The sequence below is a fragment of the Alligator sinensis genome, unplaced genomic scaffold (assembly GCF_000455745.1).
Source record: "Alligator sinensis unplaced genomic scaffold, ASM45574v1 scaffold300_1, whole genome shotgun sequence".
Lineage (NCBI taxonomy): Eukaryota > Metazoa > Chordata > Crocodylia > Alligatoridae > Alligator > Alligator sinensis.
Window position 1 is genome coordinate 219,257 of NW_005842240.1, and position 9,510 is coordinate 228,766.

Here is a 9,510-nt window from a genome sequence, read left to right on the forward strand (position 1 = left end):
TGGCTGTGGCAGGGTCTGTGGGTGCGAGCGGGCGGCTGCCCCTTGCGTGGCCAGAGGGCCCGGCTGTCTAAATGGCATTTGCTGACAGCTGCATAAATCCAAGTGTGGTGAAGTCATGCACGGGGGTAACGAGAGCAAATGCTAGTGCAGCGCACTTCCCCGCTCAACGTGCGGGAGCCCCCAGGCAGCAAGCAGTGAGCGCCGGCTGGCTTCCCAAGCCCATCCTGGTGGAGGCATCCTTGGGGCAGCAGCAGCAAGACAGCTTTTAGGGCACTTGTCCGCTGACACCACTCCTGTTCCCACGTTACACTTTTCCACGTTACAGTTGACTCCCGTGGAGAGAGCGTGGGAATGAACGTGAGACACGATTGCAGAGTCGTGCAAGTAGCTGTGGTTGAAGCGAGCCTTTCACGTGCAGGCTCCCAGAGTTTCCCAAATGTGTTTCCAAAGCTTTTCATGAACCGTTGGCTGGGTATGGCAGCAATGTTTGGCGCAGGAGCAGCATTTTGACAGGCCTGACCATTTCTCCCAGGTTTGCAATGGGCAGCTCAGGTTTAGACAGAGTTAATCTTTGCTTATGAGATCACTTTTTCACAACCAAGTCACGGCTGCCCTGCTCTGGGCTTGTAGCGTCACCATACTAACTCTGAAGATAAATACCATCGCTAACATACAGTGGTATGAAGGGGCCAGCTTCATCCTTGGATTACCTTTCTTGGCTCGAGCTCTTTTCCACTCTTCATTTTCTTCTTCTGCTGCTTTGTTTAGCTTTGAGGGCCAAATGATGCTCCCATTTGCCCTAAATTTGGGGGATCTCCATACATGGAAGAAGGGCAGCTATTGTAAGTGGTGCTGAGGATAGAATTTAGTCTTGGAATTGTATTATTTACCTGTGCATTATACAGAGATGTGCTAACTATGGGAGATGCTGTTCAAATTAAGGTTATAAATATCTTTTCTTTGGTTTGTAAATCTTCATCTAAACTGCTTGATTTGAACAGTGTCATCAAACCACAATTAGTATGTACTGTTGCCCCAGATCTATTCGACAGTCATTCTGCTGTAGTCAGTGGTCTTGGCTTCCTTGGGTCTAATTCAGCCCTCATGCAAACTGATACAGGTCCATTGAATTTATTAGCATAACACCTACTTTTACTAAAGTGGAATTAGGTCGAAGATGAATGGTGCCATATTCCTTCTCATTTAGTTCTGAATCTAATAGCATATCCTTTGCCTGGGGCCTGTTGTGGGTGGCAGTAGCATTAGCTATGGCTAGCTACCAGCCCCATTGTTCTCGGCGTTATACAAATGTATCATAAGAAGCAGTCGCTGCCATTTCCCAGTCTAAACAGAGTAGGCAGTTTGTAAAAGGTTTGGAAACCTCTTCACTACTGATGGCTATATATTAGGAATCTGTGCTTGACTTGCGTACCGTTTCTACTGCCCTCCTCCTACTATTTGTTTCTGGTGTACAACTGTCCATCTCAGATCATACCTGATAATAAAGCACGCTGTGGTAGCACACGAAACTCAGACGGAAGAGACAACAGAAGGCCATCATGGAGGTTGTCGCAGGATCCTGCCTTAATATCCAACTTCTGAAGCTCCTGCTTGGGTTGTTTCTCCACTAGTACATCCCATCCCATATACTGCAGATCAGTTCTGCTGAGCCTGGGTCCTGTGCCTGCCAACTCAGTTCTGCAAATCAGTGGTATCTGTTTTAATCTGCTGCTACTTGGAAGTTTTGGATGTGTCCTGGAAAATTTCCCTGCAACTTTGTATGCCTGTCCAAGCCTGCTGGCAGAACCTAGGGTGGATGAGTAACTCTCAGCAATGGCAAGTGCTTTATTCAAACACTCTCTTATGCCTAGTGTCAGAACAAGGGGCAAAATAACCATTGTTACAGAGGGGCTTTCAAGAGCTCCCTTCAGGATATCAGTGCCTCAAGGTTGCCAATTTAAAAAATGCATTTGTATTGTATGAGAGAGGATTTTGGGGAAGCTTTCCCATTTACTAATTGCATGTGTTCTCATGAAAGTAATGTTAAATATATGGCATTTGAATTATGAATACTAACAGCGAACTTTACCACTATCCCAGAGTTTGATTTTGTTTGTGAATGACAGCAAAATGGCTCAGAGAAATTTCAGAACATGATCTATCCATTATGCTTATTGAGAATCCCCTTGCAACAGCAGGATATAGTCCATTGATGGGGAACATCTAATGTTACAGTTAGTGTAAAATATGTTATATTTGTATGAAAGGAAAAGGCAATATTATTATGAGAAAATATTAGTATTATTCCCAAAACTAAACATGGATCCTAACGGGAACTCTCTCTCCTAAGCTATGGTTACCTATTTCCCTTCTGGATATTGGCCGTTTGGATAAAATGTCACTCAGACCTAAACCAGCCCTGGATTTAGTCCCCAGCCTAGCCTCTTCGTCCCATTCATTCTAAAAGCTGATCGTGAGCAGGCATGCTACCAAAGATTTTTTTTTTAATTAGATTTTATGTTTTCAACAGGGAGGACATTTCCAAAGAAGGGTCAGACATGCGTGGTACACTACACAGGTAAGCATGTTCTGTATGTTCTGTCCAAACTGTTTTGCATTTTAGGAGTCACTGGTCATTTCAAATTGGATTTTTTTTTTTTCTTCCCCTGCCCCTCTTTAGCCCTTTGTTTCATTGTTGATACTTTTCTGATGAATCTTCTGGAGGAGTGGCTCCCTACAAGCAGTTCGAACTGCAATACCTATGGGCACTTCCTATTAAGTTTTCTAAATGTAGTGTTTAAGATTGTACAGCTCACTCTACTACAACAGGCAGTGAAGTCAAATGCAAAATGTGTAGCACAGTGAATAATCAAGGCATGTATCTCTCCAGCCTCAGACCCTGACATTATTAATGATCTGTTTGATAGTCTTTCTTTTGATTTTGCATGTTGTGAAACCGGCTATCCTGTGTATTTCTGTGGTAGTTACAGGACCAAGCAATGTCCACATAAATCCCCCAGATAGTGGGAAGTTAATCAGTCTCTTTTAGAAATTCTTAGGATTGGATCCTAAGATGGAGTAAATCAATAGAGCTCCATTGACTTCAGTGGAACTAGACAAGTTTACTCTGGTTTAGCACCTGAGGCTTTATTTAAACAGAACTAATGATAATGTCTGTCGCTCTCTCTTTTTCTTTCCCCTTCATATTTCCTGGTTTCCACGTTACCAAATATACTTTGTATTCTTTAGTTCTGACAAAAGGGTCGCAGTGTTGAGGGCTATGGTTGCCATTGTGGTGACTTGAAAATGTTCCCAAAAGCCATCAGATCCTTTTAATGCTTTTTTAACAAAAATCTGCTGCATCATGGGCAGAGGATCAGTAGTTTATTTGAATATGCTTGATTTATCATGTTGCAAAAGACAAATAATTTCCATTTAACACAGCACAGATTTCCATGGAACGTGACTGTGTAGCTCTGCCGCAAAGAGAGCAGTTTTCTGTGTATTTTCCCTGGGCTAAAATCAACCTGCCCCTAAAAAGATGCTGCCATAATAATGGTCAATAATCTATAGATATTTGGCTATATTCTCAAAGAGACATATTCATCCAAAGGATCTCTCTTGAATGCTCTGTACTTGCACCAGTCCCACTAGTTGAGAATCTGGCCTTTATGCCTTGACATTTCCATGGCTGGATGTACGTTCATTCAAGTTAGAAGTATTTTGTACCAACATAAAGACAAAAAGTATTGTATTAATCCCATCTTACCCTCAGCGGTACGTACAAACACTCATTGGCTTCTGTTTGAGATGTACATGTGTATCAGGGAAAGGGTGGGGGTAGAATTAGGCCCTAGGCAAGGAATTTAATCAAAATTCTTTGTCTTAAGAACCCGTGGAGATGGTATTGGAATAGGACAGTGAAAATTGCAATTAAAGGTAGCATTAATAAGAAATGGTATCAGAGCAGACATTATAATTAAGTTCTAAATTATAGCAAGCCAAAACTTGCCTAACTGTAAAGAACTTAAATGTTTTACAAAGCCTGTTTCCAAGATATCTTGTACTTTAGGTGTAATGTCTGTTCATGTAGCAGTTATTGCCAATTTTTCTGTGTTTCTTTAGTAAAAGTCACCATGTCTTTAAATTGCCATAACTTGGAATGATGAAAATCTTTTATTTCTGTAATGATCTTAGGGGTAGCTGAGACCCTATGACAGCGTATCTTGAGTCTTTTCTGTTTACTTCAGTGAATCATAATTGCAAAAAGTGGCTTGATTCATCAGTATGGAACATGGACTTACGACATCCTTGAGGCATAATTTGCAAACACAATTCTCTGATAAAGCCAACACAATTTTCACTCCTGTACATTTGCAATAGATCATTGATACTCATTTCCTACATTAACAGAATGATCAATTATATATTATTGTTGCCATCTTACTAATTGTCCTTGGACAAGTGTCTCATTTCCTGCTTTTGAAATTTAAGAGAAATGGGGATAGTGCCTTAAACCTAAATAGTGTTTTCCAAAGTGCTTTGAGATTTTCAGATAAAAGGGGCTATTAAAGAAAAAAAATATAGCTGATCAAAAATGTGCATAGATTTATAAAAAAAATGTGGTGGCTTTAACAATTAAGGCTAGGTATAGCCATTACATGTATTGTGCAGTAAGCACACAGAAAGTGCACTACAGCCATAGCTGAACAGATGTTCATGGCACATAGAGTGCTTTGAAAATGGTGGATCCTGCTTTAAGTTAACCCTGAATGGATGTGCTGTGAGACGAAAGCGCTTTAGTTTAGAGTGCTTTATTACACATCTGTACTAGATCCCGTCGCAAGCCAAGGTGGGTCTTATTCTGCTGGCATCCCAGGGGCCCATTGCTGAGCAGCTTGCTAGCCTTAGTTGGTGCTTGCCAACTCCAGGAGAGCACCGGCTCAGCCCCTGCCCTGGTCTGTCGCAGAGAGGAGACAAAAAAAGCTCTGTCTCCTCCCTGTGCGGCCAGGCAGGCAGGGAGAGGGGTAGGAAATGGAGCCTCCCTGCTGTGCAGGGCTCCCCCTTGCTTGCCGGCTTGGGTCTTGGGGGGTGTTGGGCTGGGCCTGTGCGGCAGGGGGGCTCCATTCACCCCTTTCCCCCACCATCTATGCCAGCCTCCTAACAGCTGCAGCTCAGAACCCTGCGCAGCTTTTTGCTGTGCCGGAAACTGGTGGCGGGCAAGCGGGGTAGGGAATGGAGCACCCCTGTTGCATGGACCAACCTTAGATTCATAGATTTCATAGACATTCGGGCTGGAAGGGACCTCGGAAGATCATCGAGTCCAGCCACCTGCCCTGGGGGCAGGAAGTCAGTTGGGGTCATAGGATTCCAGCAAGATAGACATCCAAATATCTCTTGAAGGCATTCAAAGTAGGTGCTTGAACCACCTCCGGTGGCAGTCTATTCCAAACCTTGGGGGCTCAGACCTTGCCCCCACCCCCAAGACCTGAGCCCGCAAGCTGGGGGACGGCAACATGGAAGGGGGCTGTATTCCATGGTCCCACCCCCAGTTCCCAGCGCAGCGAAAAGCTGGGCCAGGCAGCCCCAAGCCGCAGCTCCTGCATGCAGTTGTCAGGAGACTCAGGTTGGGGGGTGAGGGAGTGGAGCCTGCCTGCTGCGTGGGCTCCCCCTAGCTTTCTGGCTCGGTCTTTGGGGGAGGGGGGGACAGGCGAGGTCCACATGGCAGTGGGGCTCCATTCCCCCATCTCCCTCAACCCCAGTTCCTGATGCAGCAAAAAGCCATATGTGACTCTGAGCTGTAGCTATCAGTAGCCCCGGGCATAGCAGGGAACAGAGCCCCCCTGCCATGTGGGCCTGGCCTGAACCCCCGCCAAGACCTGAGCCAGCAAGTTGGGGGAGGCTGCATGGTGTGTGGGGGGGAAGGGGGCTCAGTTCCCCCTCCCTCTCTCTCCCAGCCACTGCTGACAGCTGGTTGGGGAGAGGGGCTGGGGAGAGGGGCCATGCGGAAGCCACTTCAGTACCCCTCCCTCCCCACAACAAGAGCAAACATGAGTTGTGTTCGCTCCGCACTCATCTAGGGTGCTTTGAGTAAAGCACAATACCTGAGCACTTCCGCCTCAGGCTTTTTGAAGGTCTGTACTTAACCCAAGTTAATAAATTTAAGTCTCAGATCATCTCTAAGTACAGAAGAGTCTGCATCATAAAATCTGTCCTCAATTGCCCATTTCTTCCACAGTTACATTTAGCAGTACTTATCGTGGTGTGGTCCTGCTAGTTTCAGTGACACTGTGGCATTAGATACTACTTCACAGGAAAGAAGATAACACAATGGGACCCAGCTGAACACTATTTAGTAACCTTGTTGGCAATCTCTGGTCATTTTATCCCCTTCAAAAAGCCCACTTGAGCAGTGCGAACTTAGAACTGCTGCCCATTGTACAGACAAGTAGAAGATAACATTTTCTTGACTGGCCTGCAAGCCCAGCACATAAGAAAAATAAAGGAGTGTGTTATTTATATAGATTTAAGAGGATTAAAAAGATATTTCTTCAAGATGGCATTAAACAGAACTTCACTTGCAAAGTGACTTCTGTGTCACTGTAAAACACCCGAGGTGATTTCAGGGCACCCACTGAACTCAACAGGGAGTTCCTTTCCTCACAGACTGGCAGCATGGTGGATTTTCAGTTCTTTCCCAGTGTGTTAGCAAATAATTAAATCTCTACTCTTTAGCCAACAAAGAAATCAGTTGATTTTGTCATGCAGATTTACAAAAGAGCTTACATAAGGTACCAAAAGAGGCTGCTGTTCTTTAAGCTTTTAGAGCACAACACTCATCTGAGGCAATTCATCCCTGCAGATTATTAGACTGCTTTTCTGTGTGTAAGAATTGTTGGCTCCCATTTGAACACGTTTGCTGTGACCACAAATATGTGCCGCTGCATATTTACAGCTCATATAAATTTAATGAGGAGGAACTGAGAGCTTTGTAATAATTGATGCTAATTAGAATTTCAGATTTGGATCTTCACAAGAATGAAATAGATTTGTAACAGACCTACAAGGAAAGATTTTCAAAACTACTCAAATAGCTCTTGAAATAAGCAGCAAAAAGAGCAGCACTTGGAACTTCATAGTCATAGAGAGCTAGCGCTGCAAGGGACCTCCAGAGGTCATCCAGTCCAACCCCCTGCTTGTGGCAGGATCATCCCTATCCAAACCATCCTATACAATCCATACTCTAAACTCCATATAAAACTATCCTCAACCCTGACACAGCACAGACCTAACACCATAACCTGCCTGCCACACGTAAAGCAGGAGAACCATGGCAGCCAATGTCCTGCTTCTTTGACCTGTTGTCAATATGTGCTCAAGCGATCCCAGGTAGAGGGCCATGTCCCCTGCTACAGAGGAAAGCAATACCCCCTCCCACCCTACCCCCTCAGGTCATACCAATCTGACCATGGGGTAAAATTCCTTTCTGACTCCAAATATGGCGATCAGTTTGACCCTGTGCAGAGGTCCAAGACCTTCTAGTCAGGAACCTCTGGCACTGGTCCCGGCAGGAGAATTGGAAAACCCCAGTCAAAGTTGTCAGCCTTGGCTGAAGCCAACACCCAGTGACTCTGAGGAAGGCTTAAAACACCTTGACATATGTAGCAGAAAAGGTGTTGGGGGGGAGAAGGAGAGGGGCAACTAGCAAAGCCCAGAAGCAAGGGAGCTACCCATAGTAGAACATAGGCATAGCTACACCTAGATTATTCCCAACCAGTGGCTGTCCAACCTCTTCTTGAACACCTCTAGTGATGGAGAGTCCATAACTTCCCAAGGCAATCAGTTGTGTGGGACCATGTCAAAAGCCTTGCTGAAATCCAGATACATGATATCCACAGCATTCCCTCATCTGCCCAAAAAGTTTCTTTGTCAGAGAAGGAGATCAGGTTTGTTTGACAGGATTTATTTTTCATCAGTCCATGCTTGCTGCTTGTGATCAGCCTTTCCTCCTCCAGATGCTTGCAAATGACCTTCCTTAGGATATGCTCCAGTAATTTCCCAGGTATTGAGGTGACTCTGTAGTTCCCTAGGTCTTCCTCTTTGCTTCCTCCTTGCATTACATTGGGCCTTTCCCAGTCCTCTGGTTCCTGGCCCGTCTCCCATGACTTCATGAAGATCATTTCCAAAGGCTCCAAGGTCTCCTCTGCCAGTTCCTTCAGGACCCTGGGATAAAGTTCACCTGGCCCTGCTGACTTGAATTCATTCAAATCCAACAAAAGCTCTCTGACCATCTCTTCTGTTGTCTCCTCCCTGCATAGTACAGTAAATGGTAATGACCCCACTGAAGCACAGACAGGTACTTCAGCTAAATAAGTAACTCCATGAGTTGTCAGCAGTAGCAGGCTGTTCTCGCCCTACTGCCTATGCACATAGTGAATATGCAACTCACTTTTTTAGTGTGTTACACAAACTATACAATGTTCCTTAGGCATATTATCTTATGAGCTCAATCAGGTTGGCTCTGTATGATGGTTATTTACCTAGAACAGCTCCCAGGAAAGCCATGGCCTGTGGACTCATAAAAATGAACAGCTTTGGCACTGGTTAGCAACTGGATGGGAGTCCTCCAAGGAAAACCCCAGTGCTGCAGGAAATGGTGTAAGCAATTCAATATTGGCACTCAGCTTTCTGAGTCAGTACTGAACCAGTGCCAGTATGACATTAAGGGATTTTATATTGAAAGTACCTTCTTTCAAATAAGACGTAAGGCTTAGCTGCAGCTGCTTGAGGGCCTTATAAATCCTCTGTCGCTTTCTCACAAGAAGGCTATGCACACTCTGCACACCATACAGCAAAGGCAGTGACATCCCATTCCCCGCTGCCATCCCATTGTGTGCATAGGGTTGATGAAGAAGGCCTGTGAACGTCTGGATTCCTAGAGCCAGTAGACCTACAGAGCTGTTGATCTACAACAGGGGTGGGCAAAATGCAGCCTGCGTGCTGGATCTGGTCTGCCAACTGATTGGATCAGGTCCACGGCTGCCCCCACGGTACTCTGCATGGGGTCAGGCCCCGCCAGTTCCTGCTGGCTCCATGCTCCTACCTGTGCCCGTTGGCCCGGTCCTGGCCTGCACAAGCGGCTTCTGGTGGGGCTGTTCCTGGTGTGGCTGCAGCTGGCTGGGTGCTGCTGTGCTCCCTTCACCTCCAGGTGTGGGTCTTCCTCCTGCTCCTGCTGCGCTGCTCCGGGTGGGTCAGGGGGAAGCTTCAGTGCACAGGGCTCCAGCTCCAGCTCTAGCTCCAGCTCCCAGCCTCCTTTCGCCCACTCCACCCACCCACAGATGGCTACTCATTGTGCTGGGTGGTGGAAGGTGGCCAGGAGCTAGAGCCAGAGACTCATGCACTGGAGCAGGAGACTCCTGGCTGAAGCTTTGCGTGCTGGATCTGGTCTGCCAACTGATTGGATCAGGTCCACGGCTGCCCCCACGGTACTCTGCATGGGGTCAGGCCCCG

At 46.0% G+C, this 9,510-nt stretch overlaps 1 protein-coding gene across 1 annotated transcript in view; it reads left to right on the forward strand.

The window, feature by feature from the left end:
- Nucleotides 1–1,243: 1,243 nt before the first annotated feature.
- Nucleotides 1,244–9,510, forward strand: part of FKBP1B (FK506 binding protein 1B) — a 59,939-nt gene continuing 51,672 nt past the window's right edge. The window contains exons 1-2 of the mRNA XM_025208586.1: nucleotides 1,244–1,836; nucleotides 2,531–2,578. The gene's annotated coding sequence lies outside the window, so the exon portion shown is untranslated. The remainder of the gene's footprint in view (nucleotides 1,837–2,530; nucleotides 2,579–9,510) is intronic.